General features: G+C 33.3%; 1 pseudogene; it reads right to left on the reverse strand.

The window, feature by feature from the left end:
• Nucleotides 1–11460: 11460 nt before the first annotated feature.
• Nucleotides 11461–13959, reverse strand: LOC111641312 (annotated as a pseudogene).
• Nucleotides 13960–17324: the final 3365 nt, after the last annotated feature.

A 17324-nucleotide genomic window follows, 5' to 3' on the forward strand; every position in this document is an offset into this window, starting at 1 on the left:
TTTTTTTGTATTCAAAAAAGGATTTTAAATGTTTTAACAACCTGATGAAGACGAAAATAATTATCGTCGAAAGCGCTTGTTGATTTAGCGACATTTATTTGTAATTTAATGCTTATATGTTAAAAGTTTCTTCCAGCAATTAAATTTTTACTACTATAGAAAAATCCTTTTCCAATAATTCTCAAAAACTGAAGTAGACAGAACTAAACAGTTGTTTTGCATTAAAATTCTTTTAATTTTAATATTAATGTAGGTTAAGAATTTTAAAATACAATTCATTAATTTTGTAGAAATGTTTAAAGTCATAGAAAAATTGTAAAAAAATTAATTGTAATTTTCAAAATTCTGACTTGTATATTAATAACAGAATTAAATAGAATTCTAACACAAAAACCATTTAATTTTTGAAAAAGGATTTTCCAGAAAAAAAAAAGCATTAAATTTTTTACTACTATCTGCTGGAAATTGCATGCCTAACCTAAAAGATTACAATCAACTTAAGCAAAATTTTTAAAAACTATTTCAGAATGCAACTACAGGTAACCCCGTATAACACAGGAGTTATGTTCCAAAAAATTGCTGTGTTATATGAAACAAAGAACTAGTATGAAAAGGAGGGTTAGGTTCCAAAAATTAAAAAACATGCTATTATATTTTCATAATTAAGATAAACATCTTTATTAAATTTTAAGTGATACATATTAATATAAATTAAACAATGTTTTCTTTGTCATCACTAAGCACTATTAACCGAGGGCATTTTCTTTTTGGCAAGATATCCTTATCCTCTGAGCATTTTTCTGCATTATCTTAAGATTCATGCTCTACCTTTTGCAAAAAATATGCTATTTTAGATAGCTGATGTGAAGATCCGAATTCAGACTTTCCGTGTGTTTATATCATTACCTCCTAAGATCATACTGTAGCCATAATTTCATTCGATAACTGTCAACTTTTACATCTGGGAGTTAAACATCTGCTAGGTTCTCAGGCGTAATAACGACGCTTTCTCAGCACCTTTCAACCTAATATCTCCGTTTCAACAATCCAACATGAAAACAGACAACAAAGTAGCAGTTGTCGCCCGTCTTTCGAAAAGAGAAGTTGTCACTAGTACCTTGTCCTAAGTGCCTCACTATTCGGATATCTGCGAATATATCCTACAAAAAGATCATCGGAACCATCGACTAACACCCTGACGGATACTGTTCTATCATTCTTACGGATACTTCCTCTACCGAACTGACATTCCGAACTTTCTTCCCTTCACCAGACCGCTTGAGAATCTCCATCAAGACAGCAAAAACAAAAGGTATTTATCGCCACGCGAAACTTCTGTAAACTCTCTCTCTCAAATCGGGGAAAAACGTAATATCTTAATATCTTAATACTATCAAATCGAGAGATGTATCTAACAGCAGCCCTAATGTATAGCCTATCATTAACCATTAAACAGTTGTTATGTTAAAAAGCGTCTGAGTAAATCACTTCCGGTGCATTGTCTCTCCTTCTATCTCGACTCTGATCACTCCATTATGCGACCGCTCGCGTGACCTAAATAACGCGGCTTCCGTGTCCACCGAGACGCGGTGGTGTCATCCTGACAGGGCACCAAAGAGGTGCCGACCCTTCGGTCACACTTGCTTTTAGTTAAAAGATCTTTATAAATTTCCTTATATGGTGCTAAGCACTTATGAAGAATAAAACAAGTATGGAATAAGGGAAAAACATCTGGCAACACCAAAATCAGAAGCATCGATATCTGGCAACACTAACAAGTTTCGAGAAGGACCACATGTATCAACAGAAGGCGGAAATGAAAATTTACATACTTAAGTACTAATAGTTCACAAAAATAATAATTTTCATGAACTATTAGTATTTAAATATGTGAAAATTTATTACATTTCATGTTGTATGAGGGTTTTACCCAATTCTCGAACCATGTTAGAGTGAATCTGTGCTATAAAAGCACCGTGTTATACAGGAATGTTCCCAATTCCTGAACTGTGTTAGAGAGAATCCATGCTATAGAAGTGCTGTGTTATACAGAGGTTACCTGTATAGTTCAGTTCACCTTTACAGCCTTTCATTATACATTCATTATTATAATATATAAATATGAATTTTGCATGAGTAATTAATTAAGTGTATAACACACTACATCTATTTTTGGACTATATTTTGTTGTGAATTACTTATTAGTGTTTAGTGATCCATAGCTTTCATAGTTAAGGTAAACTTTACTGTATATCTTTTAGTTTGTTTATAAAATATATTACAAGTTATTTATTCACATCATTTAGTAAAACTGAATACATTAATTAAAAATCAAGAAATGTTCTAACTTATTGATATTCTTCACTTTCTGATTATACTGTTTCTATCAGAGCTGTGGAGTCGGAGTCGGGAGAAATTTCTGGCCAGAGGAGTCAGGAAAAATGTGTCGACTCCAATTCCGGCATTTCAAATTTAATTTAGTTTTTTATTTAAATGAAAGAAAACATATTTTATATTTAATAATTTTTAAAAATGTTTCTGTATTTTGTTATAATTCATTTATTTTAAATACAAAATGCAACAATTTAATTTCTTAAATATGTAGTTTTCTTTGTAGTATTTGTGTTTAGTAGTTAAATTGTTTTGACTTAATTGAATTTGAATATTTTTGAATCATTCTTTATTATCCCTGCTTTAAATGAGTACTCTTTTTGTGATGAGCAAGACTAATTGATCAGAATATATCTTTTCTGAACAAAGAACTGAAGTAGCTAGATCACACACTTTTTAGTTGGACTAACATTTCTGGATAGGTGAAATTGAAGTGCAAATGTTGTAGAATAAAGATTTGTAGATGTTGAATTCTTATCCCCTTTCTCCTCTTATTAAATATATGTTAAAAATTAATTTTGTATACAAATAAATATTAATGTAAGTTAAATATTAAAAATACTAACTATAAAAGTATTTGGATAAATGCCCTAGGCTCCTTTTACAGTTCAGAGTAGGGTACCACCCTAAGAGCACCTCTGCTTCCCATAAAATGACTTGCTTTTTAATTTTGCCAGAGTCAGGAGTTGGAGTTGGCCTACTAAAATCATCAGGAGTCAGAGTCGAGTGTTTTTTAACAACTCCACAGCCCTGGTTTCTATACCCCTCATTTCCAAAAGATATCCATATTAACCTGCAATCACGTCATATTGGCAATTTTCTACACCTACTACTTTTTCATGGACATTTTTTACCAAATTGATTTACTTAGCTGTGCTCTGCTCCAAAAATATCCTCAAGCTACAAGCTATCCATCTGACTGTACAAAAATTTTGGTCGAAGATTTTTTCACTTAGGGGCCGACCATAAATTACATAAGGGCAATTTCAGCCATTCTAGACCCCACCCACACATGTAAGAAACCATAATATTTTCTTTGATCCCCTCCCCTTCCCTACCTTATGTAATATTTAGGCATGATTTTATAGAAAGATTTTAACAAAAATAAATTTTTTTATGAAACCCTAAAAACCTTAGGTCAAAATATATAATTATTAATTAGTTAATTAATATGTCTTTTATAAATAATTAATAATTATTTACAAAAGACTATGTGAACAAATTTAAAAATATAAAAATTTAATGAATTTGAATGAAAAATTTATTTTAAGAACTTTATTTTTTAATTATTAACAACCTTTTTATTATTAGCCTATTATCATTAATCAATGTTATAATATTCATTTTTATATTAATTTTAATTTTCACAAAAGCACGCAAAAAACTGACAGATTGACTAGCTAGTGCACATGTAAACAGAAACATCATACAAAATAAAACAAGAGAGAATAGACCATTCCAAACCACATTCCATTGCCATATTGATTACATCATGGCTAAGGCCAACAAAATAAACTACATGCTGCTAAATGCACCTGGGGACTAAATCATAAATCTTGTAAAACTCTATGTAATGCAGCAATACAACCAATGCTATTTTATGTGATCTCTAACTGGGATCATGCAACTAGTAAAAATTCAGTAGTAAGTAAATTAATTACTCTCTCTTCAAAGACAGTTTGCCACCAAGTGCTGCAGAACTGTTTCTATTAATGCCTCTCTGATACTAGCAGAGCTTCTTCCTATGCCACTATATATTGTAAAAAAAGGTTCTAAACTACTACATCAGAACTATAAACAACAACAACAGTCTACTCCTATCTAAGGCTGTTCATATGCTACCACATTGCAATTACCCTATTATCTCTGATCATCACTCTGTAAGCAAGGTTATCCCCAGGGTACATTTGGTGTCATCTGCTTCCTCCATGGATAACCATGCAGACATTAATATTTACATAGATGGGTCCAAAATCCCCGTTCATGTCAGCTTAAATATCTGTCTTTCTCCAAACTGACATATTTTGCACAAAATATGTTAGAAGGTACAGATAAACCCAACATACCTCCCTGTATCAAGCTGAAGATGCTGTCTACCAATCTGTTCAGTGGGCCACTTCACTACCAAACAAAACTCTGTCTATCAACATTTACAGTGATTCTCAGTCTGTCCTAACAGCTCTATTAAATCCCAATTGAAATAACAATAAAATCACATATATCCAGCACCATATTAAAAATCTTGTAAATAAGATAATTTTTTTATTTGTTCCTGACCATACTGGCATACTAGGAAATGAAAAAGCTGACTTTGAGGCTAAGTCAGCTGCAAAGGACACTGACTTGGACTACACTCACATCCCTCTCTCATTCTGTAGCAGCCTTAAAAATTATATTCATGGCAACGCTATGCAAAAGTGAAATAACGATGGTTGAGCAGTAAAATTAATAGAACAACAACACTTTATTTTCCTAGTGTTGAATGCAGATTCTCATGACCACTTAAAGATTTAATGTTTGTTCAACTACTTACTGAGCATGATAATTTTAGAAGCTACCTGGCAATGTATAACCGAGCAGAAATTGCCTCTTACTTTTGCTCTACAGAAAACCCTGACACCATCGACCATATGATCTACCATTGTCCAATTTGCGATCAAGATAAACTTATTCTGAAATTAGAAATCTTTACGCTTGGTTTCAGGTGGCCATGTCCACTTGATATACTTGTTCAGAAGCCACTGTTTGATGCATTTTACAATTATGTTCAAAAAATATGGAAGAAAAGACTATTTCTAATTTCTAGTTTTACATTTTAGTTATCACTAAAAGCAGAGTACTAATTTTATGTTTATTTTGTATCATGCATTTTGGTTTTCGTATTCTTAGTGTTCAAACTTCTCCACAACACTGTGTTATAGCAAAAAATAAACAACTACTAACCTTTACAGTGCGATATTAAATAAAATTATCAAGAAAAAAGTTCACACGAACTTTTTTCTTGATAATTCTTGTAATGGACTCACCCGATACACCTAAACTTTTCGGGTTTGCGAAAACACACAAGGCGGGACAACAGATTCGCCCAGTCATTGATAAAACTAGAGCACCAACCCATAAGATAGAAAAGCTCACGCACTCTTTGATTTCTCCTTACTTGCATGGCTACCTCTATACAGTAGATAGCAGTGAACAACTCCTAACATACCTCAAGCAGGTCGACACCCCTCCACAATTCCTTACTGTTTTCGATTTTAAGTCCCTATACCCATCGATTCTTCTTCCTCCAACATTTTGTGCACTCAGAGATCTCTTATTCAGAATAGTTGATGATCCTAACCTCCAGCAACAAGTCTTAGAAATGACGCACCTGTTATGCTACAACTCGTTATTTCAATTCAAAGGCACAATGTATATGCAATCTAGGGGTGTACCGATGGGCAGCCCGGTTGCTGGGGACTTATGTGAATTAGTAATACGTCAACTAGAAGAAAGAATCCTCCCCCTCCATCTCTCTAACATCATATTATACAGGAGGTATATAGATGATATCCTCATTTTATGGAAGGTTAAGCCTGACGTATCAGCTTTCTTAGAATCGGTCAATGACAACCGATACGGCTTAACTCTGGAGCTGGATCAAGCACATGACATGCATGTTCATTTTCTAGATATAAGCATTGATGTGGATGGGACGATGATCCGCACGGAGGTATACAGGAAACCTATTGCAGAACCGCTATACATACCAATAGGATCGTGTGATCCTTTCCATTATAAAATGGCAGTGTTCAACACATTAATTAAGTGAGTCTATACTCATTCCTCAACGACAGCTGCTCTAACATCTGAGCTTAGAACCATATCTAATATAGCAAAACGCCATGGTTATCACAACCTTATCAATAACTTATCCAGGAAACTACGTCATCCCCAAGTTTCCGCACAAGATCCATTGCAGGAAGACAAAAAACCAGATTCTAAAGACAGAGTTCCTGTCACTTACAACCCGTGTTTACAGAATCTGTACTCCGAGATTGCCAAAAAGAAAAACATCAACATCACATACAGGAGATGTCCTACGGTATTTAATATACTCCGTAATGCAAAGGATGCTCCTAACATTCACTTGCTATTGGGAGTGTATGTCATCCCATTGAGTGATCATCGCTGTAATGAGGAATTATTATACATTGGCTCCACTAAGCACTCGTTAGGTATCAGAATAAAGGAACACAGGGCTGACATACAGCACGAAAGACTAACTACTGCACTGGCTCGGTATGCTATGGATCCAGACATCAATCCAAGATTTAACAAAGCTAGGATCATCCACACAACACCTCAAACCGAGCATCTAAGATGGATCGAAGCGATTTGTATATATAAAGCGGTCCAAGACAACAGGTGTATTAATAATAAGGATGAATTGTCTCTATCCCTAGCGTGGCAAACGCTTATATACGACGGAGATAATATTCTATATAAATAAAAGCTTTTACATCGGAAGAATGCGCATGCCTATTGATGACGACAGCTGAAGAATTCATGGATTTCGTTGATCGAATCATCGAATCTCTTTCAAATTTCGTATTCCATCAAATGATTTTTTACGTGTTTACGTTTTTTTCACCTGAGGAAGAACCTTAATTCGGTTCGAAAACGTTCGTGTGAACTTTTTCTTGATAATTTTATTTAATATCGCACCGTAAAGGTTTGTAGTTGTTTATTCTTAGTGTTACACACTCATAGGAATGGTGCACTTATTCTAATAAAAAAAAAACCACCACACAGCCCTTTTCCCATTGTAAAAAATGTGTAGAGCGTGAGTCTGCTAGCGTTATTATTCTTTTACGTCACACAAGATGGCATTAGTACAATGAGCGTTCTTAATAGAAACCGCCAAATTAAAGCCAAATTCAAATCAAAACTTCACCACTCAATGAGATCAAAAGATAAAAATAAGAATATTACATAAGACAAGTTCTATTACCCCCTACCCGAGTAAGAAATTGTAAGAAAGCCTTGACCCCACCCACTCCAAAATACCTTATGGAATTTATGGATAGTCCCTTATCTCATGCCCTCAAAAAACTATTGCAAAAACAGTAGCCTTACACATGTGATCATGTACAATTTTTCTTTACTGATCATATAAGATGGCAATTTTCTAATCCGAAGTCATTTTCATCACAATTATAAAAGATCGCCATGTCATCAGAAATGACATCATGAAGATATCTCACAACTGTCATAAAGGGTAGTCAATGCCATCATGAATGTTTGTCAGCTATGCATGGCATAATGACATATGTGCTCTGTAAGTCATTACAACCTTGAATGCTTGTCTCTATAAGATAGCTGGTGGCACTATGATCTTCAATCAATGAAAAATTTTTTTTTTTTTTTTGCTTTATTTTGTGCTCAAAATATACAAAAAAAATCATTTTCTGGTCCTTCTGAAGACACCTCAGCTCCCCTCTCATTTATTTCCACTTGAAATTACAATAAACTATTCTACTGCAAAATTTAGAAGGTTTCCTATGGGAGAAGGATTAAGAACATTGTTCCATAAACAAAACAACAGATGCTCTTGAAATTTAGCATGTAAAGAGAAGATAATGAAATTCAGTAATTGTTTTACAACAAAAAATTAGCAACAGATTGCATGAAATTATGTTAAAGTATTCTGTTTTGTAATTTTAACCTTTTCTAAAAATAAACAAATTAGAAAACAGACAAATAAAGTCATATGCACTTCATATATGAATGAAATAAGAAAAATGTGGACAATGAAGTTCAGAAAATGCATATATTTCCAATTTTTAAAGGCTCATTAAATTCTCATTAAAAAAGTACATTTTTAAAATTACAATTGTAACCAGGGCTGTGGAGTCGGAGCTGTGATGTTTTAGCCGGAGTCGGAGTCGGAGTCGTCAAAAAATCCACCGACTCAGACTCCTTTTTACTTACCAACCTGTTATGTATATAAAACGGAAAAGTATCGGAATCATGTCAAATTTCACCCACCAAGTTTTTTTTTGCAAATCTACGCATTTGGAGACCTCCCGAACCCCTCAATAAAGTCAATAAAGGGAAAAATTAGCGCATGTGTGTTGGCGTCTAATTTGTTTAATTTCTTTATTTTCTGTTCTGAGATATTAAACAATATCTCAGAACGGGTAAAGTTTAAGAAATGAAATGTGGCACTGTAGCTCGCATATAAAGGGGCATTAATACTATTAAATTTTGGTTCTTAATTAAAGGTCGACAGGGTGAAGACCTAAAAGTGGTCACGTGTCATATCTCTTAATAAATATTTTACTCGTTATTAGCGTTCAAAATTTAAAAAAATAAAATAACACTCATCTTTACCCGCAAAGTAAGCTTTTTGCCATTTTATACTAGTACAGTAAAACCCGTTAAGATGTTCTCGCTTAAGATGTTAGAACATATATGGGGACATGATTTAGTTCAACCACTTTGACTTAAATAACTAACTGCTGTGTTAAACCATCTGACTCTGATTCTGACCACAGAAATTATTAGGCTTCAAACAGGGTGAACGAAATCATGCCCCGCTCCCCACACAGTCTAACATCCAAACATATACAAAAGATTCGAGGTTTTTTCTATCTCTCAAAATTTCAAGGTGTCCCGAGTTCAAAAATGTAAAAATTTGGGAGGGGTCATTTTTTGACCGAGCACTACACTTTTCCTCTGTTATATATGACAACTGGAAAAGTAAAAATTATCGAATACATATTTATATATTACTTAGAGAAGTCTTTTAGCTTTGGAATAAAATGGTTTCTATGCTCTATCTTTATTACAACTCTATTTATTGAATATTTTATTCTGAGGTCATGCGATGACATCAGAATTTCCGGGTCTCTTTCGGTAACAAGTCTGCCCCTAGTCGGAGTCGGAGTCAGATGGTAAGGAAAAGTCGGAGTTGGAGTCAGTAGATTTTTACGCGACTCCACAGCACTGATTGTAACTCAATACAAGCATATATGATATTTAAAATATTACAGTAGAGCGTCGTTTATCCAAAAGTCAATTATCCAAAAGAATTCCAGTTGGCAAATTTAAATTTTCACTAGTGCTGTGGCGCTGCAATCTTTGGCTATATCTTGGGCTACTCCAATATTTTTTTGTTGATGTGTGTTTTAGCTGGCAGCACTGGCACTTTTGTGTGGTGTTTCTCTGAAGACTGTGTCATGCTGAATTGAACGTTTTTGATACTAGATTAACTTCTAAAGTATGATTAACTTCTAAAGTATAATTTTTTTTGTTTTTATATTTTTCAATATATTTATTTTGTTTGTAAAAAATAAAGAAATAATTTTTAATGATACAATAGCCATAGTTATTATTTTAAAAAGTTTACATTAGGCTTAACATCGATGAAAATTCAACGCAAAGCAACACGCAACGGAGAAAAATTTTAACATGGGATAGGTTAATATATTTTTTTGTACATAATTGGTTATCTGAAAAATAAGTTATCCGAACAACCCCAGTCCACAATTGATTCAGATAAACAATGCTCTACTGTAATTATATTATATATGTTCTTTACAAATTAAAATAAATTCTCTGCATGCTTTAAATAAAAAATATACAGAACTTTGTTAAATTAGTTATGAAAATATTTCATATGAAATAATTAGTTCAATTAATAGTTATTAATGATTGAACATACAGGGTTGTCATAAAGTCTGGACTAGACTTTATGATTAGTTATACCAAATGAGCTACAATTCAGAATTTTGATGGTCAACTCAGCTCTTAGCTGGAATCCAGAATCATAGATTGGATCACTGATCAGCTCAGCTCAAGGTGAATTTCTTTACCTTACACAAACTGTGACCAATGACATTTTACTTCAATTGCTGCTTTGCTTCTGTTAAAATGCAGTATCACCACGGTACCCATATTTTTGCTGGGGGGGAGACTAGTATGCCAGAAACCCCAGGTTTAATGGTTAAATTGTGACTGTAAAATAAAATCAATCAAATCTAACAAAACTTGTTGTTAAATAAATGTTAAAGAAAACTTTCGTCTGAGTACAATAAAATAGCATTTTTATTTGACAGACTTACAATTAGGAAGAGAGTTTACAGCAGTGATTCCTAAACTTTTTTGAGCCACAGCCCTCTTGGTTCCATAAACTTATACCCAATGCCCCCAACCATATCCAACATCCCTAACCCATTTTCCCTTATGTGAGAAGGATTTGGAAATATTCTTAGAAAAACTTTTCTATGAACCTCACACTGTGTCCTTACTGTACATTGTTTTCCACATCTAGAAACCATAAAATGCAATGTTTCTTCTTACCCATTTTAACAGAGGAAAGGGAAAAGTTATCATGACCCACCCTTGCCTATGGTCACCATTGAGTACCCTGTCTCCAATGTCCCCTGCCACTCACTTGCCTCTTTTTGCCCCTAGATTTACTCCCTGCTCTGTAGGCAATGACTAAATCTAGGTAGTGTCCACTTTGGGAACCATTGGTTTAGAGAATAATAAAACAATTAGAGGCTTATTGGTGGTGGTGTTGGTTGTAAGTGTGGGCTACACTGATAATCTGCTGCAAAAGTAATAAAATTTACTGGTACTATCCTAACCTTGAAAGGTAACCACCTTCCTCTCAAATTTCACACAAAGCAGTACATTTAATTAGATGTACTTTAATTAGTAATACTTATTTCACTCTAGTCAAATTATTTTCCAGCAACAGATAATTTGAAACAGTTTTTTGACTAACATGTTTGATCTTCAATTGGAGATCTTATTCAGGTCTTGTTTCTATATTCATTGATGGAATTCTTAAATCAAACAGTTATATTTTTTTGAAAAATTTTAAATAATTTTTAAACAAAAGAAATTCTCAGAATATATAAAATAGAAAAAAGTAATGATAAATATATAAAATACAAAGTATACAAGTAAAATCAACATTTCCCGTAGGTTTTTATGGAAATTTGATTAATTTGTTCTGGAGAATCCAAAAAATAAAAAAATATATACTTTCTTACTAAGTTTATTTATATGTAATAATAAAAATACATATACACACACATACACAGTCTTGCATTTTTATTAGTCACGTTTTTTCCATTTGTAGGGGTTAAAGAATCTGTCCAATATTGATTGCTTTTTTCTCATCTTCAGGATTTTTCGGAAGTAATTATTAGCTCTGAACTGTTGTTGTCAGAGAGATCCCCAAGCCTATTAACCTCAACTTGGTTTGGATGCCATTCTAAGACCAATGTTATGACATCCTCCCACTTCTTCAAAAGATCTTTAATAGCAGATGTTGGCATTGATCCTTTTTCATCTTTCTCTTTTTCAGAAGAAAACACATCTTGCTGAGTTTCTTGGTGTTCATTTAAGCATTCTTGGAGTTCTTCTGTCGTCAGATCAGTTTCCATTACTAGCTCTTCAATGTCATCTTTATTCACTTCCAATTCCAGATCTCTAGCAGTTGTCACAATTTCATCCATAATTTCAGGGACATCATCTCTCTCTCCCTGAATGAAGGAGGGACACAGCTTTTGCCAAGCAGAATTCAACTGTCATTGAGTAACTTCTGACCATGCCTTTTGAATGAGCCATATAGCTTCAAGAATATCAAATTTTTCTTTCCAAAATGTTTTTAATGTCACCATTGAGGAGAACTGGCATGTTTCAATAACACTGACGAAACAGTGCTCGAATGTACAATTTCTTGAAATCTGCAATAACCTCTTGATCCATTGGTTGAATCAACAAAGTGGTATTCAAAGGTAGAAACTGAACTGTCAGCCAGGGAAAGTCTTCCAGCAAATTATCAAATTATCTTCAAGGTCTTTTGGGTATCTTGGTGTATTGTCCAACAGCAATAGTACTTTTAATGGCAATTCATTGGTCTGAAGGTAATCCTTGATGCTTGGAGCACAAACTTCAAACAGCCATTCTTTGAAAAGAGCCTTCATACCCATGCCCTTTTATTCGATCTCCACATCACTGGCAGTTTTTCTTTAATTATGGAAATTTTTTTGAATTCTCTAGGATTCTCAGTGATAGACAAGAAGCAGGATAAGCTTCATATCACTGCTAGCATTAGCTCCCAAAAGTAATGTCAATCGGGTTTATGTCCAGCAATATTTTTCTCTTCTTTCATAATGTAGGTACAGTTCAGCATGCACTTCCAAAATAAACCAGTTTCATCACAATTGAAAATTTGTTGTGGACATTATCCCTCTTTTTCAATGAATTCTTCAAATTTGAGACAGAACTTCTCAGCTTCTTCTTTATCTGCACTAGCAGACTCACTGTGAATTACCACATGTTTAATACCAGTTCTCCCTCTAAACTTTGAAAACCATCCAGTAGTAGTTTTGAATCCTATCTCCTCATGTGATGAATGTGGAGTTTATTTCTTCAGTTCTTCAAAAATTTCTCTAGCTTTCTCTTGAATGAAAGTCATACTAGTTACATCTTTTTTCATTTTCCTTTCTTTTATCCAAACTAAAAGCAATCTCTCCATTTTTTTCATGGATGGAACATCTTTGTTTCTCAGATGTGATTTTTGTTACTCCTTTAGCCCTTTGAGTCTTCTTGATCATATCTTTCTTAGTTAAGATTGTGCCTACTGTAAATCTGTTCAAGCCATACTGCCTAGCAACATCAGACATCTGCCCACTCTCTACTTTGGCTATTATCTCTTGCTTGGTTTCTATAGTGAGCATGGTTCTTAATACTCCATTCTTTTTATTCTCCATATTATCATCAATTTCTGTTTAAAATAAAAAGTTCAAAAAAGCTCACACAAAAATTCAGAGAACAGAAATCAACTAGCACACAAAAGAATTATGTAAATGTGAGGTCTGAATGTAATTTGAAACTTTGGTGTTAAAACATTAACGAATACCCGATAGGACAGTTAAACTCTCACCTTTAGAAAATAAAAACCGATGAAAAACTTATGGAGTGTCCAACAGTCTCGTGAAGACTATAAAAAAATTATTTGTCAGAAAAGTAAACAAAAAGCTGGAATTAAAATGGAGAATTTCAAAGTTTGGGGAAACACTATCCAATCGGTATCAGGTTGAGCATCAATGTTGATATCTCCCGCGCTCTGAAAGGTTTCGAATTGTTATCTGAAGACAAGGGAAAATCAATTGGTTTTCATTATTTTCCATCACTTCTTTTTATGTTTGTTCAGTGAAGTGTTCATTATCCGAACATGTGTTCATTGTCCGATCATAAAAATCTTTCGCAAAAGTGTTCATTATCCAATTTGTTTGTTAACCAATCACCCACTGTACATTTGCACATATATCCAAACTTTTCCAAACTTTATGCTCACTCTGTAGTGTGAAATTGTTAACAGTATCAATAATAAACAAAAATAATAAAGTTGAGAGAGATAATGTAATTATTTTCAATTGATTGAAAATAATTAAATATAATAATTCAAAAATCATATTCAATACTTACATTATTAGCAGGAACCAAATCCCATAAAGCACAATTAATTGCCAAACCTGGAAGATGAAGAAATCTTGTCTGCATTGTTCTCATGCTGAAATTGAACAAATTATAATGAAAAAGCAATTTTATTTCAATATTTTTTTATATGACTTCTTATATATATAAAAAAAAAGTGTTAAGTGGAATCTTCTAATGATTAAGTTTTAAAGATTAAGTTCTTTAAAACTTAGCATGCTCATCTGATTATGTCATTTTCATTCCAATGTACTGTACAGTGATTCCTCATACTTCAAATGACTAACTTTGAATGCTAAATTCATCAAAATTTGCTTTGTATTTTGAATTATGCTTCAGGCACTAAAATAATATGATCAAATCATAAATGAGTCATCTCTCCCTCTCTCATTACAATAAAGTTTTCAGTGCTTTTTTGCTGCATTTTTGGTATGTTTGGTTATATAAATTGTTTTGTTTTCATAAATTTTTTCCAATTTCTTCTTGCAATTTTTCTTTGTCAACATCTTTTAAATGCCCCATACATTTTTATCCATTAGTTCGAAATTTCCCGAACAGAACTTTGAAAACCACATTTGCATATTCAAAGCTTAGAAGCATCTTCCTCATACACATTACAAAACTTTTTTACTATTTGTAGTGTATTATATCCTTTCCAAAATTCACAAAGAGTAACATGTTGGATATGCTTTTTAATTGTTATTTATAAATTTATAAAAATTAAACCTCTTCTTTCTCGCTGATTACTCAGTCTTAATTATGCAATTATTATAAAAATCTATCATATAAATTAAAAACTATACACACACTATATTATGAAAAAATATAACAATGTAATTTTATCTTTAACGTTTACACTAATATTTAAAATTTATATAAAAATTAAATTAAACAAAAACTAACTTTGAAATTGGCACAACATCAGTATTCCCAAAATCAATATAATACACATATGCTAGAATTTCCTGTCCTGGAGATAAAACCAATTTCAGTTGTTGAATTTTTTCTTCAAATGGACTAAGTTCACTTGAGAAGATGACATCATCATCAGATAGATCAAATATTTTTTTAACTCTTGCTCTATACCAAACTTTATCTTCATTATAATAAGATGGCAATTTTCTAATCCGAAGTCATTTTCATCACAATTATAAAAGATCGCCATGTCATCAGAAATGACATCATGAAGATATCTCACAACTGTCATAAAGGGTAGTCAATGCCATCATGAATGTTTGTCAGCTATGCATGGCATAATGACATATGTGCTCTGTAAGTCATTACAACCTTGAATGCTTGTCTCTATAAGATAGCTGGTGGCACTATGATCTTCAATCAATGAAAAAATTTTTTTTTTTGCTTTATTTTGTGCTCAAAATATACAAAAAAAATCATTTTCTGGTCCTTCTGAAGACACCTCAGCTCCCCTCTCATTTATTTCCACTTGAAATTACAATAAACTATTCTACTGCAAAATTTAGAAGGTTTCCTATGGGAGAAGGATTAAGAACATTGTTCCATAAACAAAACAACAGATGCTCTTGAAATTTAGCATGTAAAGAGAAGATAATGAAATTCAGTAATTGTTTTACAACAAAAAATTAGCAACAGATTGCATGAAATTATGTTAAAGTATTCTGTTTTGTAATTTTAACCTTTTCTAAAAATAAACAAATTAGAAAACAGACAAATAAAGTCATATGCACTTCATATATGAATGAAATAAGAAAAATGTGGACAATGAAGTTCAGAAAATGCATATATTTCCAATTTTTAAAGGCTCATTAAATTCTCATTAAAAAAGTACATTTTTAAAATTACAATTGTAACCAGGGCTGTGGAGTCGGAGCTGTGATGTTTTAGCCGGAGTCGGAGTCGGAGTCGTCAAAAAATCCACCGACTCAGACTCCTTTTTACTTACCAACCTGTTATGTATATAAAACGGAAAAGTATCGGAATCATGTCAAATTTCACCCACCAAGTTTTTTTTTGCAAATCTACGCATTTGGAGACCTCCCGAACCCCTCAATAAAGTCAATAAAGGGAAAAATTAGCGCATGTGTGTTGGCGTCTAATTTGTTTAATTTCTTTATTTTCTGTTCTGAGATATTAAACAATATCTCATAACGGGTAAAGTTTAAGAAATGAAATGTGGCACTGTAGCTCGCATATAAAGGGGCATTAATACTATTAAATTTTGGTTCTTAATTAAAGGTCGACAGGGTGAAGACCTAAAAGTGGTCACGTGTCATATCTCTTAATAAATATTTTACTCGTTATTAGCGTTCAAAATTTAAAAAAATAAAATAACACTCATCTTTACCCGCAAAGTAAGCTTTTTGCCATTTTATACTAGTACAGTAAAACCCGTTAAGATGTTCTCGCTTAAGATGTTAGAACATATATGGGGACATGATTTAGTTCAACCACTTTGACTTAAATAACTAACTGCTGTGTTAAACCATCTGACTCTGATTCTGACCACAGAAATTATTAGGCTTCAAACAGGGTGAACGAAATCATGCCCCGCTCCCCACACAGTCTAACATCCAAACATATACAAAAGATTCGAGGTTTTTTCTATCTCTCAAAATTTCAAGGTGTCCCGAGTTCAAAAATGTAAAAATTTGGGAGGGGTCATTTTTTGACCGAGCACTACACTTTTCCTCTGTTATATATGACAACTGGAAAAGTAAAAATTATCGAATACATATTTATATATTACTTAGAGAAGTCTTTTAGCTATTCCAAAGCTAAAAGACTTCTCTAAGTAATATTTCTCTAATTCTCTAAAAATTTTCTAAGTAAAAGTTTCTATGCTCTATCTTTATTAGAACTCTATTTATTGGATCTTTTATTCTGAGGTCACGTAATGACATCAGAATTTCCGGGTCTCTTTTGGTAACAAATCCGCCCCTGGTCAGAGTCGGAGTCAGATGGTAAGGAAAAGTCGGAGTCGGTAGATTTTTACGCGACTCCACAGCCCTGGTAAAAATGCAATCACTAGCAACCACAGCTTCAGAGTTGGCCGATATTTGACAACTTTGACTCCTTTTACTATTACAGTGGTACCTCAGTATACGTCTGCTTTAGAATACAAGGTCTGTTCAAAAAGTATCGGACCTTTATTTTTTTTTTTTTTGTGTAAACCAATGATGCGCGAGAGGCCTCCTTCAGTGAAGTTGTGGAGGGGACAGTCATGCACAGCCCTGAATTTTTTCCCGCCTGCAGGAAGCGTCAGTCGTTGGCAATAGGCCTATGAGTGAGGTCATGTAGTGCGCTCTCGTCGGATTCCACTAAGCTGGAAAATGACTGAACAGCGTGAGCAGCGATATTACATCAAATTTTGCCAAAAACCTTGGCGATACCCGAGTGTAAACCATTCGCAAGATTCAGCAGGCTTTCGGGGACGATCCTCGAGGCCAAAAAAA

The sequence above is a fragment of the Centruroides sculpturatus genome, unplaced genomic scaffold, assembly GCF_000671375.1.
Source record: "Centruroides sculpturatus isolate CEXI.00-Female unplaced genomic scaffold, Cexi_2.0 scaffold1344, whole genome shotgun sequence".
Classification (NCBI taxonomy): Eukaryota; Metazoa; Arthropoda; class Arachnida; order Scorpiones; family Buthidae; genus Centruroides; species Centruroides sculpturatus.